We start from the raw sequence: 22126 nt of genomic DNA on the forward strand, positions 1-22126 counted from the left end.
AGCGTGAAAAATGCCACTCCCCCGCACATTTATATTTCTAAATATACTGACTGCAGCCACAATGTTCATATCACTTCTGCCAATGCTCACCTGTTCAAGTTTATTAGCAGAAATGTTTGTGGAAAGCCAAGTTTGAGTTTGCAGACTACTCAGACAAAGCAAGTTTTCAATGCACCTTCTGAAAGCCTGATTATAAAAATTATGCTCACCAGCCAATGAATAGAATAAAATCACATGAGTTACATGACCAATCACAGCTAAGCAACACTATTCAAACAGTAAGCCATATAATAAACATTTATTGAAAAATGGCTGAATAATTTCAAACAAGTATACTTGAGAAAACCACCATGTATTCATAGGCAATCCATGAACAAGAAGAGACCAAAGTCAAATACATTATTAGTTGCATGTTATTTACTCATGTATATACTGTATACACATTTCCTTGTTCACTAAAGTTCTATCAAACACAGTCAATAGCCATTTTCCTCTTTCATATGGTGGTGCAATCCCTCAAGACTTCAGCTCCCATGGGATGATCAATGTTAAGATACAAAACAAGTTAATGAAGATCAAGTGTGCTATCGAGTGTATTATCCATGGGCCACACTTTCAGTGGTTTAGGTGCAGGGGACGACAATCTCCTTAATTTTATGCACACTGTTTTGCTGGAGTTTTCTAGTCAGGCTGTGTGTAACTCAATAAGATATTTACACACCAACACATGGATGTGGATTCTTGGCCTGATGAAGTCAGAGAAATACGGCCATTAACTTCAATGGGCTCAGGATCAGTCTATGCATTGTTTCTCTATTAGCCTAACTGCTTCTAGGTTCAAGTCAGGGCAGGAAGGTGTTTGGTTGCTCTGTGTTGGAATGATTAAATAAGAAAAAGAGGGGGGAGGAGAGCATTCTGAATAGCCTAGGAGAAGTTAGAGACTTACAAAAGACACCTTTTTTCCCTGCAGCTATATGAAAAATTAAAGGAATAGTGCTGGCAATTTACCAGAGTCAAAAAAGAAATCCAAAGGATTTCTCCTGAATGATCTAAGAATGTAAACAGGAGTTGGTAAATCTCTTCTTTAGATAAGAATTAGTAATAATTTAGGATATTTGAATAAAAGTATTTTGAAGCATTTTTCCTTTATTTACACAGAAAAGATGCTTCAAAATACTTTTATGTTTTCTGTTATAATTTCCAGCTCACCTTGCTTTTTCATTGTTATTTATGTAAAGGAGAGCTGAGTGGAGCTAAACTTTTCTCTTTATAAATTTCTCACCTCTAATTTCTATAAATTCCTTGGGGGAGGGTTGTAAGCACTTAAATTGTAGTGTTTTATGTTAGATTTAAGAATAAACCTGTTTCATAATTTCGTCTCATGTTCAGACCAATCCTTTAACTTAAGTGCAAGTTCTGGATGTGCAAGGAATTCACGCCTGATCCTCTGACGCCTGCTCGTTATTACTATGAGAAACCTTAATTAAAGGAGGAGGTAAGCAGTCTGACATGAGCACCCTTGAAACATGCTATTACAACACTTTACAGAAAAAGAGACAACCCTTACCCTCAAGCAAAGTATACAAACAAATCAGGGGTTACTTATAGCAGCAGCATTAATAATTAAATGTTCCTTCTAGAAGTAGAATAGGGAGACTTAAAGTTGCAGTTGGCTGATAGGACAGTATCACCTGGCTGTTAGATGTTACCCACAGGCTCCTGGGAAATTTCCAATGTGTCCTTCAGTTGCAGGAAATGTGGGTGTATCCATTTATTCCTGCTGTATGAAATTAGAAAATGGATGAACTGATGAGGATGATGACAATAGTAAGAGGAGTCACTGATTATCAGCACACCCATATAAGATGGTCTGACTCAGGGCCGGCTCTGGCTTTTTTGCCGCCCCAGGCAAAAAAGCCTCCGGCCGCCCTCCCCTCCCCCCCCCAGCGTGGCAGGGGAGGGCGTGGGGGTGGGGGTGGGGGAAGGCAGTGAGCCCCGGCCGGGGCTCCGCTCTCCCCGGCGGCCAGGGGGAGGGCGCCGGGGGGAGGGCGGCCAGAGCACCGGGGGGAGGGCGGCGAGCCCCGGCTGGGGCTCCGCTCTCCCCGGCGGCCAGAGCACCGGGGGGAGGGCGGCGAGCCCCGCCCGGGGCTCCGCTCTCCCCGGCGGCCAGAGCACCGGGGGGAGGGCGGCGAGCCCGGCCGTGGCCCCGCTCCCCGCGGCGGCCGGAGCCAGAGCACCGCACCGCCCCCCCCCCCCTCCAAGTGCCACCCCAAGCACAAGCTTGGTGGGCTGGTGCCTGGAGCCGGCCCTGGTCTGACCGGTACAGGGAATGTTAGGATACTGTTTCACAGCTATTGTCTCTGTACATACAGGCTCAGATTGTCCTTGCTCATTGTGTGCTCAGAGGAGGGCCATCAAGACTCCTTGCCCAGTTCAGAAAAGGGCCAGGACATTTGTAGTCCATTTGTTTCAGTGATCACTCCCTGGGGTGCAAACCACCCCAAAAGGGACAGAGAAAGGAGCAAGGCATGCAACAGAGCTGGCTGCGTGTGGAGTGAGTAACAGGCATAGAGGATGGTGTAGCTTTGGCACTCCTATCCTATATACCCAAGAGTTGGTGGGAACTGTAACTCACTGAGCTGCAATCTTTGCACTGCCCAAGCGATAGTGCAGGGAACGCCATACTGCAACCAATGCAGGCCACTGCTTTTAAAGCAAAATCTGTTCTACAGCCACAGTATCTTATAAAAATTTCCTTGTAAGTACATTCAATGTTATAAAACTGTAAAAGTGGTCAAATGTGCTCATTAAAGAATTCCTGTATTTTGGGGTGCCTGGATCTGGTTTTAGTTGGAAGCGTAAATCCTGTGTACATTCCCAAAGAAGAAAAATCTACTCAATGGAGATAGTTTCCATTAAATCTCTTCATTCACGTATGTACTCCAGTATAATAATTTTAATTATTCTAGTCAGGATTCTATGCTTTAGAGCATATTCTGGACTGCAGTTGGTAGGTATAGAATAGTAAGTGCTAACTGATCACCTAAATATCACTTCTGCAGAAGACTATGTTGCATAACATTTAAAGTGTGAGAATTGAGACTGGCAAGCAAACTGTCTAGATAACACAGTTCAAACCTATACCAAACAAACTGTGTGTTTTCCTCTGGGCAACAGTATTGGAAACAAGAAACCTGCCAACAATTTCTTTTGCTGAATTCTTTACTTAATTTAATTCATTTTTTTCCACCCACTGCTGAACGTTTCTAATCTGAAACAAATCTAAACCAAGACATAGACATAATGAGAAAGCCTCTCCAGAGGCTGGAACAGTTGCCATAGCAAGAGATCATTGATAAACTCACTCCACTGTTTCTATGTTCATTACCAATGGGGTTTTATCAATTTAGACTGACTTGGAGGATCTTCAGTTTCACAGATGGAAGAGACACTGGAGGAGTGACACTCTTCTCAGTAAAGCTGTGAGTATAACTGATTTTTATTTCTTTTATTTTTTTAGTTCACTGGCAGTTCCAAAAACTCAACAACAACAACAAAAATCAGGGGTTTGGGTCAAATCAAAGCCAAATTTTTTTAGAATATTCAGCAAATCAAAAAAAGTCAGAAAAAAAATGATTTTTTGGACAAACAAAATGTTTTGTTCGACCTGAAACAAAACATTCCATCTCAGGCATTTTTATAAAAAGGTAAAGGAAATGAGGGCTAGATTCATAAAAACAATGGACAAGGGATAGGTGGGAGCATACTCCTTATCTTCAATAGCCCAGTTGTTAAGGTATTCTGTCTGGATGTGGGAAACCAAGGTTCAAATCCCCACTCTGGAGCAGGGACTTGAACCAGATCTACCCATGCCTAGGTGAGTGCCCTAGCTGCTAGGGGGAGGGCTCTCTGAATCTCTCCTCTTGAAGCTGTTGTACTTCATATAAATAATTAATTATTCATTGGAGCAGGACTGGAAACTGGGTCTCCCGTTCCCAGCTAGCTATTGGACTATGGAATCATTCTCGCTGGCCAATGGCTATTCAAATATTTTATAGAAAGTGGAACAGCTTCAACAGGAGAGACTGAGAGAGACCCATGTCAGACTGCCCTATGCCTGCTGCTTAGGGCACTCATCTGGGAGTGGGTAGATCTGTGTTCAAAGTCTCTGCTCCTAGGATTTCAAACTGGGTTTCCCATAACACAGATGAGTGCAATGCGGGAGGGGGACATCAGCTCCACCTCCTCCTCTGCAGATTTGCCTAAATCCCCTTGTGAATCTAGCCCTCAAAATAGAAACGTTTCGTTCTGGAAATGTCAAAACGTTTCATTTCGACATTTCTGAAATCTTTTCTCTTTTCATTTCAACCAAAACAGTTCCACCAAAATCTACACAAATCCCCAAAATGTTTCGGTCGTCCCAAATATGCATTTTTTGGTGGGAAAAAAAGGGTTTGGATCAAAAATTTTGCCCAGTTCTACTTCTCCAAAAAGAACAAAATAAATAAAATGAGAAGGTAAGATTAAGTGTAAGTGTGCTGTTGTTTCATTTGAAACACAGTGTGCATCTGGTGGCAGAAGTTTACATGTCTATGTAACATCTGAAGTATGGAAGTTTTCAGCTAAAGGCCAGACCCACTCCACTGAAGTCAAGATTGAACCCTTAAAGAATGATGGCGAATGCTAAAACTGTAGCATATCTTGGACAAAATAAGCCCATACAGTTCTCGTTCTTTTACTGTTGCTCTTGCCTTGTTTATTCTCTGAGATGCTAAAACACCCTCAATTCCCAATCCCAGTAGCCTCAAACCTTTGACTCTGTAGCCATAGCACACTTACTAAGGTGATTATAACCTTAAAATCATTCCCAATACTATAGGATATCAAACATAGGATTAAGGTTTCATTGCAGGTTTAACAGAAGGCAACACTGGATTGTAAAGAAGAATGCTCTTAGTCAGACACAAAAGACTCCAAAATTACAAAGATAATTATGAAAAATTGCTAATAAAGAAAAGTTTGGGGGGAGTTTTGTTTACCCCATTATGAAAACCATTATTTAACACAAAAAGAAAGGGGAAAAAAAGAGTAATCAATGAGAAACTTTGAATTATTATTTAGAAGATGGAGATGGCTACATCTCTAAAAAGTTTTATTCAGATTCGCATCAAAAGGTTTGGATGCTTACCCAAACCTTTTCCCAACTATGACCATGAACCTGAAAACAATCATTTGTGTAACAATCTGTACGTGACCAGACCCATTCAGTTCAAAGGACAAGAGAGAGACTATAACTTAGCTGTATATGCAGACCATTCATATGGAGATATGTAGTTGAGTAAGGTGCTCAGAAGCCAATGATGGATATTGTATGATCAATAGAGATTCAGAATAAATTCAGAATATCAGCTCTAACTATGGATAAATAGAACCTTAATAGTATTTGCAGTTTGTGCACTGCCAGCAATTTTAGTTTTCTAAGATGTAGATTTGTGAACCCATAATAGTATGTGAGCAAGTTTCTTGAAGTCTGTAGAGAACCTGTATTATGCAACATACGGATCTGTGCATATATATTACAATCACTCCCCAACACTTTGGTCTATATGGTGGGAGCACCCAAGCCACACCATGCCTTAGACCTACTAGCCCAGGGGTCGGCAACGGGCCAAGGGATGTGCTGGGCGCGGCTTCCCACTCCCCCATTGGCCCGGGACGACGAACCGCGGCCAGTGGGGGCCGCGATCGGCCGAACCTGCCACGTCAGCAGGTAAATAAAGTGGCCCGGCCCGCTAGGGTGCTTACCCTGGCGAGCTGCCTGCCGAACGTTGCCGACCCCTGTACTAGCCACTCCATGCCCAGCCAGCTCTGTTGCATAGCTCACTCCTTTCTCTGCCCTCTTTATATGGAATGTCAGATGATAGATTTGCTATAATAATAGGCTGATTGAGGGTAGGAAGGGTTGGTTTGTTTTTCATTACTCTGCTATTAGATATGTATCTAATGAATGTTAATCTCCACAATGGTGACTTTCTGTATGATGCAAGAACAAGACATATTACATTAGACAACACACCACTACAGTAATTACTAGAACATGAGTTGCCTCTGAGAATGGAAAGCTAAGAAAAAGAGAATTATGCCAGAGGTTGGAAGTACTCACCTGCAATCTTTCTCCTTAAGACTTCAACATGTGCTGTAATGGATACAGTGGCCAGCATACAGATTTTCAGCATAATATGGTATTATATTTATCAGAACTACAGTATACATGACTCATCATTAATTCATTTCCTATCTGACAATATATATTCAAAGGCTAAATGTAAGGCCCCCTGTTAATTATGCAGGAAGATGAATTATCTCATATGTTAGTTGTATCAAAACCAGTTTCACCATCTGTCAGAGATTAATAGGGAAAAGATTTAGAAGCGCTAATGAATTTGTCACACCTATTAATGAAAACGACTCAGGTGACGACAATTATTTTTGAAGGAATATAAATAATAAATATGAACGTTACCTTTTGAACTAGACCCAAAAGTTCAATTTTGAAATGAGAAAAGTGGCAGGGGTATGAATTGAGATCTAAGGCAGGTTTTCTTCCTTGTTTGTTAGTTAAAGAAAACAGCATATTAAAGCAGCTCCTTCTTGGACCTATGTGCATAGCCCTACGTTTTCAAATTTGAATCTAAGCCTGTTTTGGGTCCTTTTCTATGGGGTTTCTCTCTGCTCAGTCAAATGTAACTTGAAATCCAACAAAAGCTGATAGGTCAATACGTAAGAAAATGCTAAATTAGTATCACAGCTGCTCTTTACCATTCTTAAAGGGCCAGCGGATTGTTCAGTTTTGGTTTACAAACTTAGTTTATTTTTTTCAAATCAGAGCAATCGTACATGGATCCACAACATCAAAAAAATACCAAACACAAAACTATACTCTGGCCCTTTAAAAAGGAAGAGCAGCTTCCATCCAGAAAGCAGAGATAGCTAATTCAGCACTGATTGATACCGAGATATTAACTCCACTCTTTCCAAACAAGTCAGTCCTAAGCGTTCCACTATCTTTTTGCTTTAGCTAATTATTAGATTATAAATTATTATTATTATTATTTGTATTACCATAGCACCTAAGAGACACAGATTTGATGTCAGCTTTTCAGCATCAGAGGGGTAGCCGTGTTAGTCTGGATCTGTAAAAGCAGCAAAGAGTCCTGTGGCACCTTATAGACTAACAGACGTATTGGAGCATGAGCTTTTGTGGGTGAATACCCACTTCGTCTGTTGGTTTCTTTCTTGGGCTTGTCTTGCAATAGGAGGCTTCTGGTACACGTCTGGGAAGGAGACTCTGGAAAAATTCCACCATGATTTCAACAGCTTCCACCCCACCATCAACCTCAGCCTGGACCAATCTACACAGGAGGTCCACTTCCTAGACACCACGGTGCAAATAAGTGACGGTCAAGTTAAGACCACCCTATACCGAAAACTCACCGACCGCTATGCCTACCTTCATGCCGCCAGCTTCCATCCCGGACACACCACACAATCCATTGTCTATAGCCAAGCACTGAGATACAACCATATCTGCTCCAACCCCTCAGACAGAGGCCAACACCTACAAAATCTTCACCAAGCATTCTCAAAACTACGATACCTGCATGAGGAAATAAGGAAACAGATCAACAGAGCCAGACGTGTACCAGAAGCCTACTATTGCAAGACAAGCCCAAGAAAGAAACCAACAGAACTCCACTGGCCATCACATACAGTCCCCAGCTAAAACCTCTCCAACGCATCATCCGTGATCTACAACCCATCCTGGACAACGATCCCTCACTTTCACAGGTCTTGGGTGGCAGGCCAGTCCTCGCCCACAGACAACCCACCAACCTGAAGCATATTCTCACCAGTAACTACACACCGCACCATAGCAACTCTAACTCAGGAACCAATCCACGCAAAAAACCTCAATGTCAACTCTGCCCACATATCTACACCAGCAACACCATCACGGGACCTAACCAGATCAGCCACACCATCACCGGTTCATTCACCTGCACGTCCACCAATGTAATATACGCCAGCAATGCCCCTCTGCTATGTACATCGGCCAAACTGGACAGTCCCTACGTAAAAGGATAAATAGACAAATCAGATATTTGGAATGGCAATATACAAAAACAATATATATATATATTTTTTTAAGATTCACATGTATTACCCCAATATTAAACTTAACTCCACACACTCTCTTCCTCATATACAATAAGTCGTTGACCAAGAGCACTCGTTTTTCCAATCATTTAGTTTAAAGTTTTAAAGTACCAGTGACATCTCTAACTTTTGAATTTGTTGCCTTCTGACACTAGGCATTCCTAAACTCTAATATAGGATCTGACTTAAGGACCTAGCATAATATCATGGAGACACATTCACCAGATTCCCAGGCATGAATCTCAGACAACCGAAGAACAGAGACTTTCCTCAGATTTACACGCAGAGTCAGATGCATGCTAGAACAGGACTTTGGGAGTTTAGTCAGCATTGATACTGTTTTAGGCACCTTTGACCAAGTTTGAAATACAAAACCTAGCTACAAACATGGCTGGACACATACATTGTACATGGTATATTTATAGAGCCATAGGTTAGATTTACAAATCTTGAAAATTAGATTCTTTCATCAGGCTTGAATCATGCCATCAGAATTGATTCCGAAAAGATTTCCACCACAGATCTATATCTGTCTTCATTTAGAATTGGAAGAAGCTCAACCTGAGTTATAGGAGTGCTAATAGTTAGTTTTCCCACCATACCTACCCTCATCACCAAATACCAACTTGCATATTTAAAGTAGTCTCACAACAAGGTATATATATATATATATATATATATATATATATATATATATATATATATATATCTATATATCTCCAATTTTTCTTCATGATCTGTAGGCCTTTCCCTAATGATCCCATTTCTTCAGATTTGGTTAACTAAAGGTGGTGGCACCATAACACTACAAAAAGACATACAATGTCTACTTCACTGTTAGAAGGGGCAGTTACAATATGTTTTTACTGCATTTTGAAAACAAATAGATTGCCATTCTGGGCATAAATGCAGAAAATGTAACTATAAAGCCGTTATTTGCAAATAATATTTATAGTGTTAAGCTGCCATAACACTACAAATATTATGGCTCAACATAACTAACTCTACCTTCAGCTAAGCAAATAGTTAAATGTTCTCTTGAGATTTCCAGCATGGGATAATTTACACGATCAAAGATGAGAGAGTTTATTCTGTGCCATTCTCAAAAAAATAAAATAAAAAAAAAACAACCCTAGTGGTACAGGTTGTATTAAGTAGCTCACATTCCATGATGAGAAACTAGAAGTAAAAATCATGTTTTTCTCTAGAGCTCATCCAATTATTTTATTTGATTCCAAATGTGGCTTGTATATTCCGCAAGAAAATTAACAAACATAAAAATAGAATTGAAAAATTGAAACTGAGAAAGCCCAGTCAGCTTCTCTTGTGGGATAGGGCTGAATGGCTGCTAAGAGAAACCATGTATAGCATTAAACAAAGTTCGTGCTAAAGTTCATCTGACTCCTTGGCTGTGGAGAGAGTAGGGAAATATTTCTGTCCCCTATAAGAAAGGATAAATTACTGTGGCCAAAACACAACTCAGAGCAATAAACTATGAGGAAGCCATACACTCCCTGGGGCTTGCAGTATAATGTGAACTCCAATTGTCCAGATCAAACAGCAAATACCTTAAATGCAAGAAACTAACAACCCTCATTGTTCTCCTGTAACTAAGAAATCTATCCAGTGTGAAACAATATTTTATATTTGTATAGCTGCTTTTCATCCCAGAGAGCATTACAAATAATAAAGCATCACTGAAAGGCAGTCACCTCTGGGGCAGAAAATGGAAAACAAAACACTGTATACCAACATGGGGAAAGGAAATACTGCTCAAAGAAACAAGAGCAAAACTCCTGCCCTTTCAAAAAGTGGTTTGTGGCCTTTAATGTCAGCAGGGTCAGGGTCTCAGCTTTTGAGGTCCCATTTGGAAGACCCACATGTAGTAACGTGTATGGAGTACCTTGAAGAGTGAATCAACCTTGTCAGGATGCTAAATTGTGACTTCAGGAAGTGTAGGTATTTCAAAGTTGAAGTAAGTGCACTATCCTCTCCGTGGACAGTGTATGTATAAATGACTCTCTCTCTCTCATTCTGTTCTAATTTAATAGCAAAAATCAAGCAGTAATTCCAGCCAGCTCCTGCTGTTCCATTTGAATCAATTTTCATCAAATTATCACCCCTAGCAGTGATAGAAATATTAATGATTTCTTGAAGGGAGTATTGTATTTAAATATTTCAAACCTATTGGTTTGTTGTGTGCCAATGAGAGGAAAACATATTGACTTGGAGCTACAGCTAATGCTGGCTTTTATAAATATTCTGTCAGACAAATAATGGCTCTCAATAGATTCCAATATGATGTACAGTTCTAAAGCAAATGCTATATTGCTGAGAGGCCCAAAGGAAACTGCCATCACAATACCATAGACTGAATAATGGGATTTTTTTTAAAGTTTATCTTGCCTACCACAGAAGCTGAGAAACAGAGTAGATGGCTCAGCATGCTCCGAGTAGAATGTAGATTGATTCATCAGATTCATTGAAATGCCAGCACCTCTAAGTAAGAGCCTCTGCTACACAGAAGGACAAAGTTTGCTGGTGATTCCATTAGACAACAGAGCAGTAGAGAAAATGCTTTTAAAGACTGGTCTTGCTGACACTTGGAAACATATGTCCATGTGGCTCATAACAACAGCTGCTTAGCTTACATATGCAAACATTGTACTGGAATCTATACATTACACAGCACTATGTATTTATGTCTCTAAGACCTGAATACATGAATATGATCTTTTCTCTCTTGACCCCTTACACTGAAAAGGCCATGGCTACAGTAGGAAACGTAAATGTAAAAACAGATTAGCATACTCCTATCATCTTTAAACTACTTGGCAATTAGAGATGGTTAGACAATTCACAACAAATAACTTCTTTGGTTCATTTACCCCCTTTTTCAGTTCATTAATTGTTCACAGACTGATTTTTATGAATATGTTCCCTAGTTGCAACTGTTCAACCAATATCATGTGATTATGTGTGAAAAAATTTCAGCCTATGCATCACTTATTAATTTTACAGCTATTCCTTGGAGTATCTGAACTTCACAGTTCAAGCTATGTGGTTGGTCAGCTAAGTCATATGACATTGTTTCTATTTCCGGATAGGCTGACTTAAAGTTTATAAATAAATCATTAGGGCTATGGTTCTCTCAGGAGCCCAGGAGAGACCATTTAGAGAATGTGGCATCTTGTCACTGAGGTCAATGCTGCTGCTGCCTATGAAACTGTTATTCAGTTAACAGGCCTTCAAAGCAATATTAATTTCCACTGGCACCTACACATGATGTTTGTGTGATATTGCAACACTACTATGGCTGCTTTTTCTGCCTCTATGACTTGTTCCAGAATTCTAGTTTTGAATTTCTGGATCTAACTTCATTAAACAAAATTTCCCCATTGATTTTAAACATGAAACAAAAGCTAAAGATGCTAAGGCTGCTTGGGTTGTTAAAGATTTGGTCAGGTGGCACTATGCTTTTGTAATGGGAAAGGGGGTGCTGAAGTAATATTATGATCACTGTCACACTGTTCTTTTTCTGCAAGTCCGCTTACCCCTCTGCTGAAGCATAGGCCAGAATTGTATCTTTTCAAGGGGGTTCAAAGTGGTATTACTCAAGAGTTAATTCTCAGAACTATGAGATGCAAAAACCCTGAAAGTAGTCATTAATACAATTCCTGGCTTCAGAGAGAGAGAATTTCTTAGTAAACAAAACCAACACTTAATACATACAAAATTATTGTAAATAGTTTTTGAACTACTTAGAAATAGCTTTTAAACAAAAGCTTTTAGGCAGTAAACCTATTGGCATTCTCTATACAGATTTCCCCATTTTGTTGCTGTTATATATAGTTTTTATAAATATATACACTTTTATACTTCGGTACGCACATACAGACACATCGTCCTATGACCTCGCAGAGATTATTTCTCAGTCTCTACAGGCCGGCCTCAAAATTTCCCTTTGAGCCTGAGGAAAATGGCATCCTCTCAGTCCCCTCCCTACACTCCAGAATCTCTTCAGCAAAAACAATCCAAAGATCTTTGCAGCCAGCAGCCAGAGCTAACGGCATCCTCAAATTCCAGCAGGACTGGGAATGTACAGCCTGTATCCAAAATAAATCCTGGTATTGGGATGCTGCTTCCATAGTGACACATCCTTTGGCCCTGCATCAATCAACCACTGAGTGCACATGACTGTCCATCTCCCATATTTATAACCTCTTCTCTTTGCGCTCCAAGTAGCACAGTTTTCAGAAGGTGAATGTGTGGAATCTGCAAGACTGCTTGTCCTCAATGAAAACCTTTTGAACAGCTTCAGAAACAGCTACTGAGCATGTCTAGTAACTGCCACTACTCCTGGGTGTTTCTGGGCTCCTATATTAACTAAGTTGCCCTGCCCTTGTCTCTGTATAGATTAAAGACTCAACTAACATCCGGATCTCCTCCCTACTGCTTCTCTCCCTTTCTGTGGGTTTAAAAAAATCAAATACTGCAGTATAAACATGAGGGTTATGCATTCCTTTGGAAAACTAGTACAATCACACATACACCATACAAACACAAACAGTGAGAAAGAATCTTGGCATGTTGTATTCCAACACATGACCTTTTTCTGGAATTTATTCACTGTTCAAAGATGATTTGCTATCTTCTTCAGGAGCAGTTGTTTGTGTCAAATATTCAAAAGTCAAGTTGTTTTGATTGGACACAGGTGGCTTGGTAGGTTTCTAATCACTGATTGGGTAACTCAGCTTTCTTATGCACACTTATGTATTCAAAACTTACTTTTCATCAATATTCTATAATATTCACTTAAAATTCACTACTTTGGTGAGCATTCCTGCCAGTAAACTATGCTAATATATTCACAGAAAGCAAACTCAAAGAGAGCATGCAAACATAGTCAAAGCACATTTGTTTAAAATTATTTTTTTAACTATCCACCCAGGTCCACAATGATTTACTTACTACCAAATATACAGAATTCAGAGGTCCACATTTATATACAGCTGTCGCTGTTTTTGTTGAGGTGGAGCGGTGGCAGTGTGGAAAGATGACTTGATGTCCAGCTAAAGTGCACGTAATGCAGCAACCCAGAAATCCCAGGCAGCTAAGGAGTTAGCTTCCAGAAATCTCTACACTTTCTAACTAAAAATAGGACACAGAAAAATGTACCAGAAAAATAACTTGGCTCAGGTTTTAAGGAAGCATCATTTTTAAAAAGGAAACACTCTGCGCAGGTTTCTCACTAATGCTTTCAGTACAGTGGCTACTGAGCTATTAGGGCACTTTCTGCAGATTAAAAAACCTCAGCCTCAGTTAAGGGTGTCTGATTTCCTAATGTATGATTTATCATCAGTTTACCTGGAGTAGAGGAATTGCCTCTAGTCCTCTTTTATTCTCATCTCCAGTTTTCTTCTTTGCTGCCTGCCCCCTTCCCATCATGCTGATGGCAGAAAAATGGCATTTTCTTTTAGCTAGAGCAGTATTTTTAACCTTCATAGCTTAAGTGACAGGAAGGAAGCATTGCAGCAAAAGAGAAGTTTTCTTTCTTGCCTTTGCTATCTTCCAGAAGTATAAATCTACCAAGGACTGGCCAATTTCTGGTTCTGAAAATTGTGCACGCTATTAAACATCTGCATGACATGCACCCTAAAAGCCCAATCCACTTCCCACTGAAATCAACAGGAGCTGGACCATTCCCTAATTCTGTATTGGGTTTACATGAATTAAAAATATACACCATTTTAACAGTGATGGGGAAGGAGTTAAGTAAGGCATTCCTCAAAGCAAGAGAAAATCATAATAGTTGGGGTAGGGTGTCCAGACGTCCCAGTATTATTGGGACCATCCCGATATTAGGGGCTTTGTCATATATAGGCAACCCGTTCTTCCCCCACCCCACATCCCAATTTTTCACACTTGCTATCTGGCCACCCTAAGTTGGGGAAGAAAATGTCCACCTAACAAGAGGGAAAATATTGAACTAGGGCAAAACTTTACTGCATTGTTGTACGGCACCTACCACAATGGGGCCCTGATCCCTCTTTGAGGCTTCTAGGCTCTCCTGGAATTTAAATAATAAAAATGACTACTGAGGCTAGTAATTGTGGTAAATCACAGCACTCCAAAAAGCAGCCAATTGTTAAATATTGAATGCTTTCCCATCAATTAAAAAGAATCATAAGAAACTGGACAGCAAAAGATGCAGGAATGACCTTTCTCTCCCTCCCTACTGTTTTAACAGACAACAGTAAGGTTAAGCACAAGTACTTATGTTAATTAAACTGGGAGGGGAGCACAATCACTGTATTCCTGGCCTCTGAAGCCAAAAGCATCATAGCGCTTAAATAATTGAATGGTCTCACCTTGTGCAGTCAAGCTAAATTCCAACAGGAGTAATTAATCTTCATATGGGTCTTTATCCCCTTCCTTGTGTATACTTGTACTCTTAACCAAAGAAAAGCAATTCCACGTGTTGCCTGTTTCTTTCTGAAAGAAAAAATGGGGAAAGAATAACTTGCAGTTTAAATTAGATCACTGGATCACTTCAGGAGACGCAGCATTTATACATTTATAAAATGGGTAATAAGGTATGGTGGGATGGAAGCTAATAGACTTATGTATCCCTCTATTTTTAATAATTTCTAAATCAAACAGCTCACAATTTATCCTTTTCTAGTATTATGCTGAATATTACTTAGCACACATTTCTGCATTAGTACTGCTCTTTACATCTACAAACCAAAATAAATAATGAATACAGAATAATCTAAGTGCTTAACCATCAGGAAAGCCTTTGCTGATGAGTGTGACAGCCATCAGGAAATCCACCACCCTATTGTTCTTGACTACTTGGCTTCTCGCACTTCCCACAGCTCTAACCTGGCACAATAGGCTCCTTTTAACTTTTACTTTCCCTGAGAAAATATGAATCAAACTGTAATGAGTGAAGAGGCACCCAAAGTAGCACTACTTGTGAGGTTGGGGCAGGGGGGAAGTAACAGCTTTTAAACTTGCCACTCCAGCCTTGAACCATTCCTCCCACAGCCCCCATAACCAGCCTTGCTTTCATTATTGTTATACTGTTATAAAAGTTAAATCTGGAGCACAGTACACTCCCAATTTAGCATTTTTAAGACCAGCCCAGCTGCCTGTTTGGAGCTTCAAGAAACAGAAGAGGAAAGGAAAAAAATGATTAAATTTTCCACCACCCAAGGTATATACTAATGGATCAGTAAAACATGCCCTGGAGTATCTTAATGCTTTAATATTAAACACTATGTGCCATGAGCGTCAAAGCCTATACACTGTAACAAAGCCTCTCCCCAGCCTGACCAATGCCCTGGTACTTAGCTTTACTCATTTTTCATATTTTCCATTAAGGAACAGCTTGAAATACAAACCTTTTTCCAAAGTGCATTGCTGCCCTCTAGAGTTGTAATAAAGAAAGATCTTTTCAACAAGCACAAAAAAATAGTTGAGAATCACCCCTTGTCTCCAATAGCTCTGATCAGATTTCTGTAGTGTGTCTTGTATTTATTCTCTAGACTGAAAGGCCCTTCACATAGAGCAGTTGTCTGGTTCAGCCTGGTTAACTGATAATCATTATGGCAGCCTATCCAAACATATGACCTGCGCTTTGATTACAAAACAAAAAGGGATCTTTCTTGAGTGGGGGAAGCTTCCCCTTTATAAATTAAACCATCTCTCCCAGCAGACACCCAAAATAAGCAATGTTTCATATAACCTTTAAAATCCTATTTGGGAGGCTCAATCAAAAGACATTTACTGAAAAGCCAAGCTCAAGGAAATCAATGTTTGGGTCTGACAGCTATTCGTCTACCAGACAAATGTATTTGGTTTTAGATCATCCTTTAATCTTGATATTGGGAATAGACCTTACACTGATATCCCTGAAAATAATATTACTGGTGATGTGTCATATCAGAAGGTCCCTTTTCTTGCTGGATAAAATCTGGGCTATAGGTTGATGATAAAATTACTCAAATAATTTACTATGAAAAAAAGAGCATAACTGGAGTGAGTATTGTTAAAATGCTGCCTGCGAGAGCTCCCTTGCTGATCACCTATAAAGACATAATGTATGATTTATAAAGGGCTTTCTTTTTCTATTGCAAAGGGTTCCTAGTCAGCAGCTTTCTTCAACTTAAAAGATGCAGCAACACAAATACAGCCGACTGCCTTTTACTTTTTTTAAAAAAATAATAATATCTTCTAACAACCTCCAAGGGAAAAAACAACCCTGTGATTTCCTAACTGTTTTCTTTCACCAATGAAAGTCTGACCAAAAAATATCCCTACAGAAGGATTTAGGCCTCAAAATACAATACAAATGTGGATTTCAAAACACCTTCCCTCTCTACAAAAGAGTGTCAGGGGTGATCAGATGTAGTATTTCTAGTCATCCCAGTACAGATTTAGAGGCCAGCATAAAAATTCAGGTCTGGATTCAACTCTAAACTCACCAGAGCTCAGGGTTACTCAGGTTTGGTTCAGGGCCATCTCTTTAAAAAAAAACAGTCCACAAAAGTAAAAATTCCAAACAAACAGCATCTGATTCCTTTTCATTCTGACTGAACAGTATGCAACTGCCAGCTCCTCATAACCCCATCTACCCTGGAGCTTATTGCTTAGTTCTTTCCTCATTCTGTAGACATTGTTAACTCCTTCCTGTCCCCGGTGGTAGTCTAAATACAACGGCCCAGATCCTCAGCTGGTATGAATAAACTGACTTCAGCATATCTATGCCAATTTATACAAGGTGGGAATCTGACCCAATGTCTCTTGCCAAAAAGAAGCTACAATGTGAAGGAAACAAGGCTCCCTAATATCCTGATCAGGGTGAGTACCTACATCCTCTTTCACTAGTTCCTTATTTCTTTTCTATACAACTTTTGTTTGAAGTGGAAGTTATGTATGTTTTTTGAGAAAGGAGAAGACAATAATATGAAGGCTCTGATTTTCTTTAGATACCCAATCTCAGGTTTCCTTAATATTATTTACATAGCAACATAATTGGCCCTGCATCTGTGTCTTGGTTTTATCCAACACCCATCACCAGAGCACCTGTGCACTTATCAAGCATTAAGTGAAGGATATAATGGATTCTCACTCCTTCAACATTGATTAGATTTTAGTAGGCACATCTGTGCCAAGACCTTTAACAGGCCCCTTTCCCAAAGAGTTTGTCTAATTAAACAGTTGAGTATGATACAAACAGATATCAGTGTAAAGTTACTTCAGTGGGACTATTTACTATCTTTTTATGTCAAATGACAGTTTATGATGTATGATAGACTAGACAAACCCCACACTGTACAGTGCAAGAAGAGGTTGATGGTCTGTCTGAGCAACTGGTGTTGAAGCCTGGATGCACAGCCCTTCAGACTGAGGGAGTAGAAAGACAGGAGCGTCAGAGCTTGACTGTTCTAGCAAAGGGATCTTGGGTCTGCAACAGAGAGGCCTGTGGGGGTGGGCTGAGCAACACTGAATTAGGAGTCCTACCAACTCATCCAAGATTGGGGATAAGGCTTAGGCTAAACTTTATGTTGTCTTATTGTTAATTTGCTTGTTCGTGTAGTGAGCCCTTCATGAAGAGTGGGAGTTTTGACACTGTACAGGGGGTTGTGAATGTTGGGAGAGTCACCTGTTCATAGTATGCCTGCATAAAGAGGAAATAAAAGAACAGGTTCCTTACTAGGCAATGTGTTCAAGGGCACTGAACTGGGAGCCAGAAGACCCAGCATCTATTTTAGTCTTTGCCACTGTCCCGCTGTGCGACCTTGAGCAAGTCATTTCATCTCTCTGTGTGTCTGTTTCTTCATCTGCAAAAATGGGAATAATACTCGTCCATATTTGTAAAGCACTTTGAGATTTCTGGACGAAAACTGCTAAATAAGAGTGTAGCGAGGCGCACGCTGGGCCCCTCTGGTTTCAGCCCATTGCCCTCTCCAGTCAATCAGGAATGCCTCAACTTGATGCAACACCAGTGTTCTTTAGTTACAGTTGTTTTCTCACCACAACTTTCCACCTATGTACAGGTTTTGCAGCCAACTTAGCCAAGTGTAGGCCTGGCGAGCAACCAACCAGAAGGCTCCCTTCTCTCTCCCCCTTCCTCTGGATTCCTCCAAGCCTTTATAGCCCTGGCTAACAAGACTAGCAGGGCTATAAAGGGCTTCATTTTCAAAAGGAATTTAGGCATTTAGGAGCTTAAATTACATGGACTGTTGATGGCTCCTAAGTGCCCAAATCCCTTTTGAAAATGAAACATTGGCTTCTAAATCAGTTAGGCGATGCAATGCTGAATACAGTAATGCCTAAATTTCTTTGAAAATCTGGGCTGAAGTGCTTTGCCAGTAAACTTGATCCACGGATAAGGTACCCAATGGAACACATGAAGTATTGCTCTCCCTTCCCTAATTATAGGAGCCTCTGCTTGGAGTTGGTAGTTTGGGAAGGGTTGTTTTGTTTTCCATTTGGTGCGTGAGAAGAGTCTTGTAGCATGCCCTAAAAGAGGTAAAATGCCAGATTAGCCTCATTATATAAAGGAAGTTTCTTCCACAGTCAAGTCCTTTCAACTGAGAACTTATGATCGCAGAGTCTCGTATACTTCGTCCTGTGCTTTGTGAGATGAATGTCCTAAAGAAGTGCAACTTTCTTTGTGGGTCACTGAGGGAGATGTTGGCCATTAGGTAGGCCAGATCCTGACCCATTGAGGGCTCTAAAGGTCAGAATCAATGCCTCAGACTGAAAGCAGAAGTGAACTGCGAGTCATAGGAAGGGGGTGATGTGTTCAGAAATCCATCCCATTGAAGAGGCAGGTAGCTCTGTTCTGTGTAAGACAGAGCCTCTGCATGGTTTCCACACCCCAAGAATTACAGAATCTAGTCAGGAGGTGAACACATGAGTTGATGTGATTAGATCCTTATCTGGTGGAAGAGGTGATGTCTCCTTACAAGCTGAAGGGAGAAGAAAGTAAATTTTACCACTGGTGTTAATGATGCATCCAAAGCTAGTAATTATTTGAACTGGACCATCTGACTTCACACCCTTTTGATAAGTCGGGGTGGGTGTCTATGAAGGAAAGGGTGGAGACTGTTCTACTACTCTGAAGCATTTCCATCTTCTGATTAGCATCGTGAAGCAGCTGTACTTCATTCAGGAGTTGGACTCTAGGCACAATATTCATGGAAAGTGGAGTCTAACTTTCCAGGTTCAAAAGCTATCATTTGGCATGGACAAATGAGGGAATGGAAGGTCTGGTTGGGGCTATCAGAACATTTAGTCCTAAACATTATAGACCAGAGGTTTCATTCTGCATATTACTACTTTTCAGCAGCTATAATTGATCCAAAAATTGTGAATTTTTTTAAAACATTGAGTTCAATATAAATATTTTAAGATATATCATATAGATATATATTACCTGTACAGCATTAGCAATGGGACAAAATATCGATTTGATAGCATTATGGACAGAAGCCTTTTTATAATTGTAATACTAAACTATGCTCACTAATGGTCATTCCCAATACAGCTTTTTGTTCTTTTTACTTAATTTAAATTTTTGCATGGTTAGTACAATTTTTACAACATTTAAATCTCTCCCTCCCCTTTTAAAGTTTGTATGAGATATATGACCTTTCATAGAAATACTGTACAGTTAAATTTGCCTTCAGCAATACCACAAATCACACGCAAAAAAAACAAGTATATCCTGCTGAGCATACAAGGACTAGAATTCTATTAAAATCTTTGCCATACTTCAGCCTGGACTCTATTGAGAACAACTGTTGGGGTTGAAAAACAGAGGACAGGTTTGTTTTTTTTTAATTATTATTCTTTTTTTTTAAGGCCAATTTTTCAGATTGTCTCCAGATGGTGGAATTTTATAGCCAAATTACCTATTCCCCTCACTAGAGGATATTGCAGTGGTTTTTTTCACAAAACTCTGGTATTTGCAAAATGCCAAACTGCATCTGAGGGGAATGATCCAGCCAACAGAAAATTCTTCTTTATTTAAGCTGGTATTATGCTAAAGAATTAAGGCCCAGTGCGTAAATTTTTCCATGTCAGAAGACTCCAGTAGAGCAGTTTGTAGAATTCAGGCCTCAAATCTCTATCCACCCCCGTTCCCTCGACCCACCCAAGCACTTCATTTTTACATCACTTCAAACCAGCAAAAATAAAGAGTTCATTCTACTGGCACCTCTACAATAATTCAAAATGTTTAGATGACAATTTTCTATTAGCAAGTATGGTAGCACACTAACCCCACCAAAAAGAGGGAGCTATCAAGTAACGTCCAGGCCATTTCAAAAAGCTAATAGTAAAATTTCTAAAAATACTTTCTCCAGAGCAACATTCTGTGTCTTGGACACTAAATGTCACTTGCAACAAGTTTTTCTTAGCATACAACATTCCATTTTGCATCTGAGGCTTCCACTGATTCTTTAGTGGTTCAAAAGGATTTAGACATAGGTGAAGTGAGTAATTACCTAGGGAACTATAACTAAGGAGATAATACTGAGACTGCTATGGTCACTCATCAATAGGTCACTTATAAGATACTTTAACCAGCTATGGAGTTTATGCTGCCTTAATCCTACTCCCAAAGGAAGCTTCATTTACTCCTTTGGATTTTTCTCCACTTACTGTGGATAGACGCTGCGGCAATTGATCTACCAGGGGTCGATTCAGTGGGTCTCCTGTCGACTCTGCTACTCCACTGGAATGAGAAGCATAAGGTAAGTCAATGGAAGAGTTTCTCCCATCGACGCAGCGCAGTGTAAACACTACAATAAGTCGATGTTGACTCCAGCTATGTTATTGCATAACTACACTGTCGACTTAGCCCCGTAGTGTAGACCTGCCCTTTGTCATATGCAAATGAAGATACCTTTAAGTCTCTAGAATTATTTGTTTGAAATAATACCGTAGAATCACCGCTAATGCTACTGGACCAAAGCATTCTGAGAGGTGCTTGGGAACTCAAGAGTATAAAAGCATCTATGTATCATGTGACTGATAAGGAAATGATACAGATAAAACAGGGTATTACCGAGGTTGGAAGAAAGAAGGCAGGGGAGCAATGGAATGGTCAGTGACTGCTTAACTGGGGCAGTCATAAAATTATCACTTTAGCTTAGGGCAATAAAGTCACACTGCTGTTGCCTTGTAGTAGCTAGATGTTAGCATTCTCAGTTTTAATACAGATGTACTAGTGAAACACACAACTACACAGATTACCGTCACTTAGACTGCGTGACAGGACAAAGAAATCAACCCCTTCTATGCCCAAAACAGAATAGGCTGTCTGGAATTTAAAGAAAATACTGTACACAGTCAAATGATAAGGAGGAATGAAAAATGAAACGCTCTCACCCGTAACGGTTTCCTAACCGATCGGTGCATTGTACCACATTCACTACTTTTATTTGTTATGAGTGGCACCTCACCAGCATAGGACACAATAATGATCTCTTTGAATTCAATGGAACCAAGAAGTAAAACTCCTATTGATGTGAATAGAAGCTGGATTGAGGCCACAAGTCATTTCAAATCATATAGTAAATATAGACTACAAAACTGAAAAAAATATTGCAAGAAGATGGAAGCAAGAGAGACTATAATGACAGTTTTGTATCCACACTGTCCATTCATCCAACAGGGATTTTTTTCATCTATTGTAGCCTGTAAATAGGATTTGCGGATAACTGGTCTCTCTAGAGAGAATTCTGCACCTAAATGACCACCACAGTAGGAGAAAAGTTATAGAGGACTAAAATAGCACAACACAAGGGCAATTAGACTCCTTCCCAGTGATTAAAAGTGATGAATGCTGTAGGAGGTAATGAAGTGGAGTTAACTATTAGCAAATTTC

The 22126-nt window shown here is 40.0% G+C and overlaps 1 long non-coding RNA gene across 1 annotated transcript; it reads right to left on the reverse strand.

Annotated features, from left to right (window-relative positions):
• Positions 1 to 336: 336 nt before the first annotated feature.
• Positions 337 to 17110, reverse strand: LOC135983639 (uncharacterized). Its single transcript, XR_010601355.1, has 3 exons — positions 16710 to 17110; positions 14589 to 14712; positions 337 to 1780 (listed from the first exon to the last, which is right to left on the reverse strand). It is a non-coding gene; the product is annotated as an uncharacterized LOC135983639 (long non-coding RNA).
• Between the last annotated feature and the right edge of the window lie 5016 nt (positions 17111 to 22126).

This window comes from Chrysemys picta, chromosome 5 (genome assembly GCF_011386835.1).
Source record: "Chrysemys picta bellii isolate R12L10 chromosome 5, ASM1138683v2, whole genome shotgun sequence".
NCBI lineage: Eukaryota > Metazoa > Chordata > Testudines > Emydidae > Chrysemys > Chrysemys picta.